The sequence below is a fragment of the Eretmochelys imbricata genome, chromosome 4 (genome assembly GCF_965152235.1).
Source record: "Eretmochelys imbricata isolate rEreImb1 chromosome 4, rEreImb1.hap1, whole genome shotgun sequence".
Classification (NCBI taxonomy): Eukaryota; Metazoa; Chordata; order Testudines; family Cheloniidae; genus Eretmochelys; species Eretmochelys imbricata.
Window position 1 is genome coordinate 20,558,749 of NC_135575.1, and position 15,870 is coordinate 20,574,618.

At 46.1% G+C, this 15,870-nt stretch overlaps 1 protein-coding gene across 1 annotated transcript in view; it reads right to left on the reverse strand.

The window, feature by feature from the left end:
* The window catches only part of LIN54 (lin-54 DREAM MuvB core complex component), a 58,704-nt gene extending 49,821 nt beyond the window's left edge, over positions 1 to 8,883 (reverse strand). The window contains exon 1 of the mRNA XM_077814966.1: positions 8,601 to 8,883. The gene's annotated coding sequence lies outside the window, so the exon portion shown is untranslated. The remainder of the gene's footprint in view (positions 1 to 8,600) is intronic.
* Between the last annotated feature and the right edge of the window lie 6,987 nt (positions 8,884 to 15,870).

Genomic DNA, 15,870 nt, shown 5'->3' on the forward strand with positions numbered 1-15,870 from the left:
TTCCACAAACCACCAACCAAATAAAAATATGAGACACTTTGTTACAAGTAGAAAAATGTTTGTATTGCCCTAAAGCAGGGGGTCTCAACCTTTTCTTTCTAAGGCCCCACCCAACAGGCTATAAAAATTCTATGGCCCACCTGTGCTACAACTGTTTTTCTGCATATGAAAGCTAGGGCCAGCATTAGGGGGTAGCAAGCAGGGTAACTGCCCAGGGCCCCATGCCACAAGGGACCCAGTGAAGCTAAGTTGCTCAGGCTTCAGCTTCAGCCCCAGGTGGCAGGGTTGGAGGCGGCAGGGCTTCAGCTTTCTGCCCTGGACCCCAGTGAGTCTATTGCTGGCCCTGCTTGGCAGACCTCCTGAAACCCCCAGAACCCCTGGCTGAGAACTGCTGTCCTAGAGGACTTTGTTCTTCACTGTGACATGAGAGAAATCATTAAGATCTATCAAATACCAATGCCAAAGCAGGCTATTTCAGGACAAAAAAAATCCCTGCCCCCTATCCTATCCAGTTGCAATACATAGTGAGCAAGGCACCAGTTTTTTTCCTTTAATTATTCCCAAGAACTACTAAACAGAAACTAAACAGATATTTTGCCAAAAGACACCCTTGCATTCTCAGACATATGTTAAACAAATGTGACCAGACAAGAATCAGAAAATTCAAAGTTATGGTTCTCTCAAGGCAACTACAACTCATCTCCCTCTCTATTATCTATTATTCTGTACTTCTCTATGTTATTAAATGTATGCCTTTATGTGTAACAAAACTCATATTCAAGTAAGGTACTGCATCTGTACAAGATGGGCAAGGTAGGCAACAGTGGGAGTCATGACAATTTCATTAGTTTTGTGCATTTAAATTATCAACTATAAAATGTCATCAATATAAGTCTCATATACTTAATTTCTAAAGATGAGAAAACTAGTAAGTCATGTCAGCATTAGTTAGGTTCATTACAGGGGGGTCAGGTGGTTCTCTTCTTCAAAAGCATGGCTTGAAAAATCAGTTTGCCCTCATACCAGTAGGAATCTTTCCCTAATCAGCTATTTCTGCAGAATTAAAGATTTCATTTAAAAAAAATTAGAGAGACACCAACTTAAAATCTTATATCTGAAAATATTTTTATCTACTACTGTTACAAGTAACACCTCTAATTACTGTAAGTGAAAGATTACATAAAAAAGTTTTTTTCAACTTGCTTACCTTGTGCATTTGACCACTTTGGCATGCTTTGTGTGTGATCAGTTTCACTACCTCCCTTGTATAATCAGTTACCCTCTTTGTGCAAGTCTTTCACACAAATGGGAAAGAAAGTGTTTTATAGTAAAATCTGATATTAAAACCATGGAGACTGGCAGTAAGAATTTAGGGAGTAGGTACGATATTGAAACTACTATAAACTCTTTTTAAAAACTGACTAGATGTCAAGCAGACCATGATTGGGTGAATCTCCATCACTTGCTAGAGGAGGAGGAGGAGGTGACTGTGGTGGGGGAACCCAATTAGCAACAGGATCCATATCTATTAGGTGAATGCTTTATTGCCTCCTGGCCAAAACTAGATATGAGCTGTTAGTCAGCTGGACCTTATAAGCAGACTTTGGGAATGATTGCAGAAAAGGCAGCACACTCTTCCAGGAAAGAACCCATTGGACCAAAATAGTTTCCTGGGGTGTGAACCCTAAGGCAAGGCCTAGAAAGAGCATAAGAGAGGCCTATGGAAAGCTGCTGGAGTTCCCAGGAAGAAGAGGCAGTAGGGGAAACCCTGCTAAACAAGAAACAACTGAGGAGGAACTCTGCATGAATGGGTTAGGCACCTGTAGGAGGGCAGCCCAAGGCAGGGCCAGTAAGAGTACTTCAGTAGAGTCTGAGTGGGTGGACGACTCACTAGTTTAGAGGTTTATTTGGATTTTCTGTAGACTTTTTTTGGTCATCCCAGAAGAGATTTAGAACTTTTATGTGACTTGCCCAGAAGGCCAAGCCACAGAAGACCTTGGGAGTCAAGGATGTGCAAAGACACATGGCCTGCAGAGAGTGTTGGAGAAAAAGCTATGGTAACAACACCCTGACTCAAGGGGGTGCATATGTGGTGAGTATGCCATATAACGCAGATGTATCCCTTTACGTTACTAGCAACGCTGGTCTTAAAACTACATTACCTTTGCATTAGAAAGTTAACCTGTATTTGGGTCAGGAAGGACTTTACCCCTGGGGTTAGACTGTCAGAGATCCTGTGGATTTTTTGCCTTACTCTGCAGCCTGGGGTATAGGTCACTTGCAGGTTTAAACTAGTGCAAATGGTGGAGTCTCTGTAACTTTAAGTCTCTTTAAACCATGATCTGAGGACTTCAATAACTCAGCCAGAGGTCAGGAATCTATTACATAGTGGGTGGGTGAGGCTCTGTGGCCTGCAATGGACAGGTCAGATTAGATCAGCAGTTCTCAAACTGTGGGTCACAACCCCATTTTAATGGGATTGTCAGGGCTGGCTAAGACTTGCTGGGGCTCAGGGCCAAAGCCCAAGGGATTGAGCCCAGGCCGTTGGGGCTCAGGCCTTCTGGCTGGGGCAGAAGTCCTTTGGCTTCAGCTTTGACCCCTTTCCCCACGACGAGCAGTGGAGCTCAGACTTTGCGTTCCCCACCCTGGGCGGTAGGACTGGGGTGGGCTCAGGCTTTGGTCTCCCCCTTCTGGGGTCAATAGTAATTTTTGCTGTCAGAAGGGGGATGTGGTGGAATCAAGTTTGAGACCCCTTGGACTAGATCATGATGGTCCCTTCTGATCTTAAAGGGTATGAGTCTATGCAGACAGACTTAATCTGTTGCTGTCGATAGCTTTAATAAGCAGCACTGTTGGATTAACAAGATTCTAGTCATTTTCACTGCTGCTATTCAGAATGCTATGCACAGCAGTGCAAACAAGAATTACATCAGTTTTACTCTGCTGATTTGGAAAACTATGAACAGAGGCAGATAAGTTTGTCACAAGAGAGGACAACCCAAAAAACTGTTAGTGGAGATCATTTTTTCTCACTTCCCTCAGGAGCTTTTGAGCAGAGGAAAGCAGCAACAAGATGTTCCTCTATGTAGGTACTCATATGGTGCCCAGCCCTGTAGAATCTGAGCTCTTCAAATATCAAACGTATCCTCCCTGAGAAGTAGGAGAGTAATATCCCATTTATTGCAGAAGAGGGAGTAGACACACATGACTAAGTGACTAGCCTGGGTTTACACATCATATCTGAAGGCAGAGCAATAAACTGAACATTTTCCTCCTGAGTCCCTTAGCCATAAGCTCATCTTTCCAGCTAGAGGGAAGGAGGAGTATCATAAGTCATCAACCATTCAGTAGTTGAAACAGAAGATGGAGCATCTAATCAGGATCTAGGCTCATTTCCATGGAAGAATTCCCAGGACCTTCTATTCCCAGCTTTATCTATCCCTGGCTATCAAGAGGAGGTGAAATATTAAAGCTCTGCTGTGAAGCATCAAGTGTTGACGCTATTAGTAGTTTGATCTGATATGGCAAACATGTTCCATGCACTAATAGGGTATTTAAGTATCTAACATCTGCCAAACAAAACAACTTAAGAGTACTGGAGTATTTGATTCTTGCATTCTAACAATCTATGTGCTCACACAACCTTAATAAGCAATGTATAAATACCCAGAAAAATTGTTCGTACGTACAAAGAGTATTTGTGAATGTGCTAGTATATTAAATTTAGCAGAAAAAAGGACTCAGCAGGTCAGTGCCCTGTGTACATTACCTATAAGCATCACAAAGGCCATCAGACTCATAGGGCACCTCTTTGTCTGGTTATTAATCTAGACAAAACTAAGTGCAGGGCCATTACCATAGGCCAGCTCTAATACCATCTTAAATCCAGGAGAGGGAAAGTCTCTAACATGAAGAGTTAGGCCATGTACTTATGTTGCTTGTGGAGGGTGTGGGGGGAACCACCCCTCTGAGCAATTGTCAGGGTTCCTTCCCCACTCTGAACTCTAGGGTACAGATGTGGGGACCTGCATGAAAGACCCCCAAGCTTATTCTTACCAGCTTAGGTTAAAACTTCCCCAAGGTACAAACTTTGCCTTGGCCTTGAACCCTATGCTACCACCACCAAGCGTTTTAAACAAAACAGGGAAAGAGACCACTTGCAGACGTCTTTCCCCAAAATATCCCCTTTCCTGGGGAAGGCTTGATGATGATCCTCACCAATTTGTACAGGTAAACACGGACCCAAACCCTTGGATCTTAAGAACAATGAAAAATCAATCAGGTTCTTAAAAGAAGAATTTTAATTAAAGAAAAGGTAAAAGAATCACCTTTTAAAATCAGAATGGTAAATACTTTACAGGGTATTCCGATTCAAAATACGGAGGATGCCCCTCTGGGCAAAACCTTAAAGTTACAGAAAACAGGAATAAATCTCCTTCTTAATACAGGGAAAATTCACATAAAACAAAAGATAAACTAATCCGCCTTGCCTCGCTTACCTATACTGGTTGCAATATTGGAGACTTGGATTAGGGTGGGTTGGAGAAGATGGATTTCTGTCTGGCCTCTCTCAGTCCCAAGAGAACAAACACCGTAACCAAAGAGCACAAACAAAGGCCTTTCCCCCTCCAAGATTTGAAAGTATCTTGTTCCCTTATTGGTCCTTTGGGTCAGGTGCCAGCCAGGTTAGCTGAGCTTCTTAACCCTTTACAGGTAACAGGATGTTGCCTCTGGCCAGGAGGGATTTTACAGCACTGTATACAGAAAGGTGGTTACCCTTCCCTTTATATTTATGACAGTAATGTAAATTTAGCTAGCAAAGTGGTAGTGTGCACACTGCTATGTTGGCAGGAGAGCTTCTGCCATGTGTGGAGGTGGTTTTATTATGTCAACGGGAGAGCTCTTTCCTGTTGGCATAGAGGGGCTACACGAGCGACCTTACAGCAGTATAGCTGTGCCGCTGTTAGCTTGCTAGTGTAGATGTGGCTTTGAAGTGATAGGGGAAGAAGCACCAAACCTCTAGCAGCTTTTCTCCTCCTCCTCTTGTGGCATTCCACTAATCTTTCATGTTTTACATTCTCTGTATGGAGCAATAGTTTCTGAAACCTAAAGTTCAGAATACCTACAGTACAATCAGTTTCAACTCCCTTCAAAGAGTTAATAAGGACAAACCCTTCTAAATAATACTATGCTGTTGCACCATGAGTGGGGAGGAGGGATGATACTTAAGTTTGAAGAAGGCTCAGAATTCAAAACAAGTCTAATTGGTCCCTTTTAACCAGTTGACCCTGCATTTCAGTGTACTGCATTCCAGATACACCTACGCGTGTGCAGATCTATCTAGAGTTCCATCTTTCAGTGGGTTTAAAAAAAACATGGTATATCCATGAACTGAGTGTGTCATGAGATTTTAGAATAAAGTACTTAACATTTCTAAACCAATGTCTCTTCAAACATGAGAGCAAACAGTTCTTTCATCCTCCCACTGGGTAGCCTTGCAAAATATGAGGGAAACTGCGGCATGGGCAAGATTCATACAAATAACAGACAATGCCCACTCTGTCACAACATGTTCCTCCCAAGGTCTGTGAGAGTGAGGGGCTGTTCTTCAGGATAGGTTGTAGATCCTTGATGATGTGCTGAAGAGGTTTTAGTTGGGGGCTGTAGGTGACTGCTAGTGGCATTCTGTTACTTTCTTTGTTGGGCCTGTCCTGTAGAAGGTGACTTCTGGGTACCCTTCTGGCTCTGTTAATCTGTTTCTTCACCACCCAAATGCAAAAAAAAAAAAAAAAAAAGCCTTTGAACCCAGGAAGGAGCACTTGGGAATTCCTTCCTGTGAGGTACCCTCAAGCCCTTTCACCCCCCTCTTGGGAAGAGCTGAGAAAGAAAATAAGAAAATTAGCTCTGGCCACCAGCTAATTAATCCTAACTGCATATAAAATGATGAGTCTAAGTGAGCTGTAGCTCATGAAAGCTTATGCTCAAATAAACTTGTTAGTCTCTAAGGTGCCACAAATACTCCTTTTCTTTTTGCGAATACAGACTAACACGGCTGCTACTCTGAAACCTGTAAATTAACTGTTGCCACTCAAGAAAGAGATCTTGGAGTCACTGTGGATAGTTCTCTGAAAACATCCACTTAATGTGCAACGACAGTCAAAAAAGCGAACTGAATGTTAGGAACCATTAGGAAAGGAATAAACAGAAAATATAACGCCACTATATAAATCTATGGTACGTACACACCTTGAATACTGTGCACAGTTCTGGTCGCCCCATCTCAAAAAAGATATATTAGAACTGGAAAAAGTACAGAGAAGGGCAACAAAAATGCTTAGGGGTATGGAACAGCTTCCATACAAGGAGAGATTAAAAAGACAGGGACTGTTTTGACTAAGGGGAGGATGTGATAGAGGTCTATAAAATCATGAATAGTGTGGAGAAAGTGAATAGGGAAGTGTTATTTACCCCTTCACATAACGTAACAAGGGGTCATCCAATAAAATTAATAAGCAGCAGGTTTGAAACAAACAGAAGGAAGTACTTCACACAATGCACGGTCAACCCATGGAACTCCTTGCTGGGGATGTTGTGAAGGCCAAAAGTATAAGTAGGCTCAAAAAAGAATGAGATAAGATCATGGAGAGTAGGTCCATCACTGGCTATTAGCCAAGCTAGTCAGAGACTCAACTAAACTTCTGGCCACCAGAATCTGGAACTGGATGACAGGGGATGGATCACAAGGGGGGAGGGATAGCTCAGGGGTTTGAGCATTGGCCTGCTAAACCCAGGGTTGTGAGTTCAATCCTTGAGGGGGGCATTTAGGGATCTGGGGCAAAAATTGGGGATTGGTCCTGCTTTGAGCAGGGGGTTGGACTAGATGATCTTCTGAGGTCGCTTCCAATCCTGATATTCTATGTCAAAGGCCCTTGGCCTCACTGAGAACAAAGTTCACAACAAGTACAGTAGAACCTCAGTTCTGAACTGACTGGTCAACCACACACCTCATTTGGAACTGGAAGTATGCAATCAGGCAGCAAGGACAAAAAGAAAGAGCTACTGTACAGTACTGTTAAATGTAAACTACTAAAATAAAAGGAAAGTTTTTTAAAAAATTGACAAAGTAAGGAAACTTCTCTGGTGGTTGTTTCATTTAAATTAAGATGGTTAAAACCAGCAATTTTCTTCAGCTTAGTAAAGTTTCAAAGCTGTATTAAATCAATGTTCAGTTGTAAACTTTTGAAAGAACAACCCTAGTATTTTGTTCGGAGTTTCGAACATTTCAGAGCAACAAACAACCTTCGTTCCTGAGCCCAAGGTTCTATTGTATGATATTTTTAAAAAATAGGATGAATTCTATTTAAATAATGCACAAAATTTTAAGCCCAAATTTTTTTTCAGAAAGTTATAGAAACAGGTAATGAAAGAGGTCTAAGGGCCTGGCTGAACTATCAAATATACTCTGTGTACTCTTATAACAAAACTCCAAACATTTTATACTACCCAGGTAGGACTGTACTCTGGGGCGTGCCCCTCATAAATTCTGAGCAATGGGAATCGTGTTCAGTACCTCTCAGGATCTCTGCTAGAGCTTGGAAGGGTGGCTCTAACCCAGCTAGGTACCACCTACAGAAGCAAAACCAAACAATGCTACAACATGATTCCTAACTCTAAATATGGCAAAGTGAACAGATCTTGAACAAAAATGCCATATGCTATCTGTATGCAGTGGGGTAGCTGTACTGGTCCTGTGATATTAGAGACAAAAAATATTATCTCACCCACCTTGTCTGTGAGTGTCTCTCTTTGCTATCTCTACAATATGGATGATATATTTTGATGTTGACCAGGAATTTCTATTGAACCTCAGCATAAACCTGTGGTGACTAAACACCAGATTATAACCCTGACAGTTACTTTGTATCATTAACCTCATTCACAACTTTAATAGATGTTATTCTTTCAGAACAGTGGTGTATCAACAAAACCACTTGTTTTTTTAAAAAACAAACAGTGAGAAATACTGATACAAACAGTATGGTGCCATAATACTATCTCACTGGCCTTTTACACCTGGTAAAGGGGATGCACATTGTGAGCAGGTGCTTGACTAGGGCTTTAAAGATCAACTGCACTATATAAATAGTATTTGATGATCACAGCAATCCAGGAGCAGCCAGACTTTATAAAAGGATTTCAGTCTTTATCACAGTCCACCCACGATGAATATCAGTGACACCCCCTTCAGAGAAAGCAATTGCTTATTATTTTTAAAGCCCTAATATCCCCACAAGTACTTTAATATACACCTCCATCCTTTATTTTTTTATATATATATATATATATATATATATAAATAAAAAAAGCTGGCACAATGAGTCATATTGCTTTCCCCACTGCTTTCTCCCTGCACGAGGCACCCTGTTGTCTCAAGGCAGGTTGTAGGGGATGACACACCGAGTCATTTGTTGGAACCCCCTTAGATACCACTGCCCAGGTCAAGCAGAAGCTCAGTCCTTGGGAGGTGGGTTAGGCCTTAGCAGCAGCTCCCAGTTCTCTCCCCCCTGCACCGCCCGAGCAGGAGTCCCTGCTCTCATTACCTTTCCGGCCAGGCCAGCCCCGTCCCCAGGGCACAAGCCCCAGCCGCTGCGTGGCGGGGGGGGGGGGGCGTCTCACCGCTCAGGCGAAGCGGCAGCAGGAAGCCAAGCTCCGGCTGGGCAGGGAGGGGTTCGGCGGCTAGTCCCGGAGCACGAGGGGCCGAGGGCGGCCGGCCGGCCTCTGGCAGCGGCAGGCGGAGGAGGGGGGAAGCCGCTGGGGCTGTTTTGCTGCCGAGGCTGGTATGTCAGCGGCCGGGATTGGATTTCGAAAGATCCGCCATTTTCACCTCGTCATCACCATCGCATCCCAGCTCGGCACCAAGCGCGGCCCCCGCCCCCGGGCCCGGCCGGGCCCGCCCCCCCCCCCCCCGGGGAGCCCCGCCCCCCGCCGTTATGCCCCGCGCCGGGCCGGGGAGCGCGGGGGGTCGCGACAGCCCGGCAGCAGGGGCCAGGACAGGGCGAGGGCGTGGGGGGTGGCAGCGCTCCTCCCACCCCATCCCCCTAGCCCCCCACCAGCCCTCCCCCCTCCTCCCAGGGAGAAAGGGGCGGAGAGTTGCTCGTGAGTGACACGGAAGTGAGTGACAGACACCAAATGGGGGAAGGGGAAGAGGTAGGAGTTTTAGAAATACAAGTTATTACAGGGATGCGACGCCTGTAACTAGCACAAGGGCAAGAACACAAGCCGCTGTACATGCTGACCGTGAGACAGCTGCATGCCTTGCTGCGTGAGTTCCTGAACAACACGCCTCACCCTGAATCTCTCCTAGCACCTGTGAATCAGAGAACCAACCTGGTGTCACCTTGGCCAACACGCATAGCTCATGACAAAAATAAAAAGATGGCAGAAAAATAGCACAGCTCAGGCAAAGATTTTGACACTTAGGGAAAGGGGAAATATTTTACTGCAGGTTACATTTGTTGGAGTTGTTTTCATTTTGAAAACTTCACAGCTGATTAAATTAAGATCCCTCCCCAAAAGTTAAAATTCTAGATGATTGTATGGAAGTACAAAGTAACAGAAAGTGACCCATTCTGAGAGTAGACTACTGTACCATGGTATCCAACTATCTGTTTTGTTTTTTCCATTCAACACTTCTAAAACATCAGGGCCATTTTATAAAATGTATCAGGAAATATCAGTCTTGTGAAAAAACATGCCTACAAAATATTATTTTAATAGGCGTATGTTTTTAGTTAGAGCACAACAAGAAGTATGAATAAAAAAAATAAATTACTCTCAGGCCAAGAATTCTAGGACTGCCCCTATTTCAGACAAGAAGTGACCAACATACAAGATCCTTCAAAGTCATAGAGTTTAAGCCCAGAGGGAACCATCAGATCACCTATTCTGACCTCCAGTATATCATAGGCTGCCCACACACTAAACCGAACAACCCAAATTAGACTAAAATATTACAGCGTACAAGAAACTAAGGGTTGGTCTGCAGTACAGTTAGGTCAACATAAGGCAGTTTACATCAACCTAACTTTGTAAGTGTCTACACTAGAACGTTGCTACTGCGAATGTATGTCACCCATTACACCGAACTATTAACTTCACCTCCATGAGCCGCGTAGAGCTTAGATCGATGCAGTTAGGGCAACACGATGTCTGCACAGACATTACATTACTGACATTGCCTGTTGGCTCTCCGCCCGGGTGGGGGCTCTAGGCCACAAAGTTATCATCAAGGATCTACAACCTATCCTGAAGGACAACCCATCACTCTCACAGATCTTGGGAGACAGGCCAGTCCTTGCTTACAGACAGCCCCCCATCCTGAAACAAATACTCACCACCAACCACACAACAGAACCACTAATCCAGGAACCTGTCCTTGCAACAAAGCCCGTTGCCAACTGTGTCCACAGATCTATTCAGGGAACACCATCATCAGGCCTAATCACATCAGCCACACTACCAGAGGCTCGTTCACCTGCACATCTACCACTGTGATACATGCCATCATGTGCCAGCAATGCCCCTCTGCCATGTACATTGGTCAAACTGGACAGTCTCTACGTAAAAGAATAAATGGACACAAAAAAACTTCAAAAACAGACTCCAACGAGAGACTGCTGAATTTGGAATTAATTTGCAAACTGGATACAATTAACTTAGGCTTGAATAGAGAGTGGGAGTGGATGGGTCATTACACAAAGTAAAACTATTTCCCCATGTTTATTTCCCCCAGCCCACCCCCCACTGTTCCTCAGATGTTCTTGTCAATGGCTGGAAATGGCCCACCTTGATTATCACTACAAAAGGTCCTGTTCCCCCCCCCCCCCACCGCACCCCCTGCTCTCCTGCTGGTAATAGCTCCTCTTAAGTGGTAACACCCATTGTTTCATGTTCTCTCTATATATAAATCTCCCCCACTGTATTTTCCACTGAATGCATCCAATGATGTGCACTGTAGCTCACGAAAGCTTATGCTCAAATAAATTTGTTTGTCTCTAAGGTGCCACAAGTACTCCTTTTCTTTTTGCAAATACAGACTAACACGGCTGCTACTCTGAAACCTAAAGTTATCAGTGGAAGCCTCCTGGTGAGGATGCACACCACTGACAGAGGGGGCATATAATGGACATGAACCATCACAGTAATTACTGCGATTGCTGTATTTTGACCTAACTTAGGTTGACTTTTTTTTGTAGTGTAGACAAGTCCTACACGTATGTAACACAGGCACAGGATAAGAGGGACTGAGGTGCGCCAATGCTCAAGGCACCTACAATAGCAGGGAACTGATTAAGTGAGATATACCCAGATAATTTGGATCAAGTGACCTGTACCCATACTGCAGCAGAAGGTGAAAAACCTGCAAGGTCACTGGCAATCTGACTTGGGAAAATTCCTTCCCAACCCAACATATGGTAGACACGGAACATGAGAAGTGACACAAGTACTGTTGCATCTGATTCCAACTGGTTTATATTTTCTTCTTTTTGAGAAGTGGGGAGGAATGTGCCAGCAGCTATAAAACTGGCACAGAACTCCTAGACAAAGTTACAACTCAAAGGAAAACTAAACAGCCAAATTATCAATACCTCAGAAATTAAGGCAAATATAATGGTACTATGGAGCAGAATACTCAACCCCAAGGCAGGAATGCTCAGCAATACTTAGAAGCTATTCCCCCCGCAAAGGGTCCCCAAACCATGCAAAAGTGAGGCTACAAAGGTGAAGGAATATTATCAGGGCTTCAACACTGAGTGAGCAGAGAACCTCCTCTCCTCTTTGAATAGGAGGGTGTTGTCAGGTACACCAGTTTCAGGCAAGTCACTGCATTTACCTATTTAATTTCCAGTTATAAATTTGACCTAATTTCAGCCATTATCTAAAAAATGTCTATAGATTCATCTTCCCATACTGTTGCCATTGTTTTTACTATTCTCAAATTAGAAAAACACTACCATAATAAAGAAGGAGCTGACAATTTGAGATGTGGCATACCATTCTGCACTTCAGAGATGCATATCTAAAATGAACTTTTGCAATGATTCATTATTTATTTCTACTCTACACTGCCCCATGTATAAACATCCTTATTTATACATTGTGGTATGCAGGGGAAGTGAAAATCCCATGTACATTTATGGATTTGATTGTTTGTTTTTTTTAAGAAGAGAGAGATTGATGTAATAAAGCCCCAAACTGTTAGTCCTGTTTTTCTCTCCTTTTGATCTTTGCTCAAAAAAACCCCATCTCACAGTGAATCTCAGTTCTTTTGAACTCTTGAATTCCTTAAAATTGTCTATGGTTAACAGAGCGACATAAAGAAAGCTACTAGTTATTCTACAAGTTACTATAAAATGCCAACATATTTGTCATAACAATTAAACAGTCACACATGTCAAATGATTTTATTTTTCACTTTCAGCACCTGCGGTGTCTCTGGAAACTGTTTATTTACAGTAACAAACGGACAACGAGTAACTAAACCCACACCACGGCACATGCCCCAGTCAGTGGTCACCGTGGCGGGCGCCAACCCGCTGCCGGGGCACAGCTCCGGCCCAGCAGCCTCCCCTGCCAGCGCAGGGGTCAGAGGCCGGCAGCCTCTCCGGGTCGTTGCGCCCCGATCCCAGCACTGAAGCCGCCCATCCAGCCCCCTGCTGCCCACGCAGGGCCGGGGGAAGAGCGGGGGGGATGCACCAGCCCCTGCCCGCCGGAGGTGCCGGGCCCGACGCGCTGAGTGCGCAGGCCGGCCAGGAGAGGCAACGCGGGGCTGCGCCGCGGCTCTGGCCGGGCCTGTGCCGCCCGCCCGGTGTGGCGGGCCGCTGACAGGGGGCGGCCCGCACAGCGCTGCCGTCCGGGGAGAGGCGCCCAGGCGGCGACAGCGGGGATCGCCCAGCGGCGCTGCGGGCGGCGGCGAGCGCCCCCCGCCCCGGCCTGTCCCTGTTGCCAAGGCGCGGGCGAGCCCCCCGCCCGGCGCCCCGCGGGGTGGGTGGCCTGGGCGGCGCTACGGAGGGCGACACGCTGGGCTCCCCCTGGCACCCCCTCCCCCTCCGGCTGGTGCGCCCTCCCTTCCTCCCCACCCCGCAGGGGCCCCCCCCGCGCTCACACTCACCGGGCTCGCGCTCCCCCCTCCCCCGGGCTCGCGCCGCGGCTGCTCCCTCCTCCCCCCCTGGGCTCGCGCTCCGCTCTCAGCAGCGGCAGCACCAGGGACAGGTTCCGTGTTTGTTCAAAATCACGCGCCCATCGCCATTCCACCGCCACATCCCATAATAATGCGCAGCGACACCCTGGCAACCGACTTCGCGTCACCAAGCAAGCGCGCGAGCGCAACTCCTCCTCCTCCTCCCCCTTGTATGCCCGGCGCTTCCTTCCTTCCTGCCTGCCGCGGCGCAAGGCGCTTCCGGATGCGTGACCGCATCGCGTCGGCTCGTGACCACATCACGTGCCGCTGCACCCCAAGGCCGGGCTAGCGACCGCGCTGCGTGGGAGGGGAAGCCGGGGGCAGGCCAGGGCCGGGCTGGGAGACTTAGGGCGGAGTTTGGCTGCCAGGTGTGCATGGCGCCGCTACGTGTGCACTGGGTTGCTACCCGCGGGGAGAGCCCTGGCAGTGGCGATGCCTTGTACTGCCTTCACACCAGTCACCTCCGCTCCTAGCACGCTCTGCTGTACGGCTGCCGTCGCTGCTGCCACAGCTAGGCAGAGGAACTGTTTAAGTCAAAACATGGTTAAAAAAAAAGATGGTAGTTCCGCAGTCTGGTTCTGCATCTATAAAATGGGATAACAGCCTTGTAAGCACTGGGTGAGCCTCTTTCGGTGAAGGGTGTTATGCAAGTGCGAGGTACTGAGGTGCTATGCCGTTTTTTCATGGGCCTACACGCTCTTGCAAAGGAAATGTACTTATTTTGTTCAGCTTCTGTATCATAGGTACTCTCCACTTATTTGTAGGGTATGGGCAAACAAGGGAATTTCCCTCTCCACTCTAAACATTGAATAACTTATAAGGCAGTGAATGCATTTTTCTCACCTCCTCTGTTTACTTCTATGTCGTTTGCATGGTGATTTGCTAAATATGCTACAGCACAATTTACCTTCATTGGCACCCTGACAGCAGGATTGTCTGGCTATGTAGACTCCCTCCTCAGGCCCCACGCTACCAGCACTCCCAGCTACCTGCGAGACACCACTGACTTCCTGAGGAAACTTCAATCCATCGGTGATCTTCCTGATAACACCATCCTGGCCACTGTGGATGTAGAAGCCCTCTACACCAACATTCCACAGAAAGATGCCAACATTTTTATGGCTGACTTAGAACAACGCTTCCTCAGCTCTCGTCCCCTAAAGCCCCTACTCTACTTGCGCTATATTGACGACATCTTCATCATCTGGACCCATGGAAAAGAAGCCCTTGAGGAATTCCACCATGATTTCAACAACTTCCATCCCACCATCAACCTCAGCCTGGTCCAGTCCACACAAGAGATCCACTTCCTGGACACTACAGTGCTAATAAACAATGGTCACATAAACACCACCCTATACTGGAAACCTACTGACCGCTATTCCTACCTACATGCCTCCAGCTTTCACCCTGACCACACCACACGATCCATCGTCTACAGCCAAGCTTTGCGATACAACCGCATTTGCTCCAACCCCTCAGACAGAGACAAACACCTACAAGATCTCTGTCAAGCTTTCTTACAACTACAATACCCACCTGCGGAAGTGAAGAAACAGATCGATAGAGCCAGAAGAGTTCCCAGAAGTTACCTACTACAGGACAGGCCTAACAAAGAAAATAACAGAACGCCACTAGCCGTCACCTTCAGCCCCCAACTAAAACCCCTCCAACGCATTATTAAGGATCTACAACCTATCCTAAAGGATGACCCAACACTCTCACAAATCTTGGGAGACAGGCCAGTCCTTGCCTACAGACAGCCCCCCAACCTGAAGCAAATACTCACCAACAACCACATACCACACAACAGAACCACTAACCCAGGAACTTATCCTTGCAACAAAGCCCGTTGCCAACTGTGCCCACATATCTATTCAGGGGACACCATCACAGGGCCTAATAACATCAGCCACACTATCAGAGGCTCGTTCACCTGCACATCCACCAATGTGATATATGCCATCATGTGCCAGCAATGCCCCTCTGCCATTTACATTGGTCAAACTGGACAGTCTCTACGTAAAAGAATAAATGGACACAAATCAGATGTCAAGAATTATAACATTCATAAACCAGTCGGAGAACACTTCAATCTCTCTGGTCACGCAATCACAGACATGAAGGTCTCTATCTTAAAACAAAAAAACTTCAAATCCAGACTCCAGCAAGAAACTGCTGAATTGGAATTCATTTGCAAATTGGATACTATTAATTTAGGCTTAAATAGAGACTGGGAGTGGCTAAGTCATTATGCAAGGTAGCCTATTTCCCCTTGTTTTTTCCTACCCCACCCCCTGCCCCCAGACGTTCTGGTTAAACTTGGATTTAAACTTGGAGAGTGGTCACTTTGGATGAGCTGTTACCAGCAGGATAGTGAGTTTGTGTGTGTGTTTTTTGGAGGGGGGTGAGGGGGTGAGAGAACCTGGATTTGTGCAGGAAATGGCCCACCTTGATTATCATGCACATTGTGTAGAGAGTTGTCACTTTGGATGGGCTATTACCAGCAGGAGAGTGAGTTTGTGTGTGGGGGGGTGGAGGGTGAGAAAACCTGGATTTGTGCTGGAAATGGCCCAACCTGATGATCACTTTAGATAAGCTATTACCAGCAGGACAGTGGGGTGGGAGGA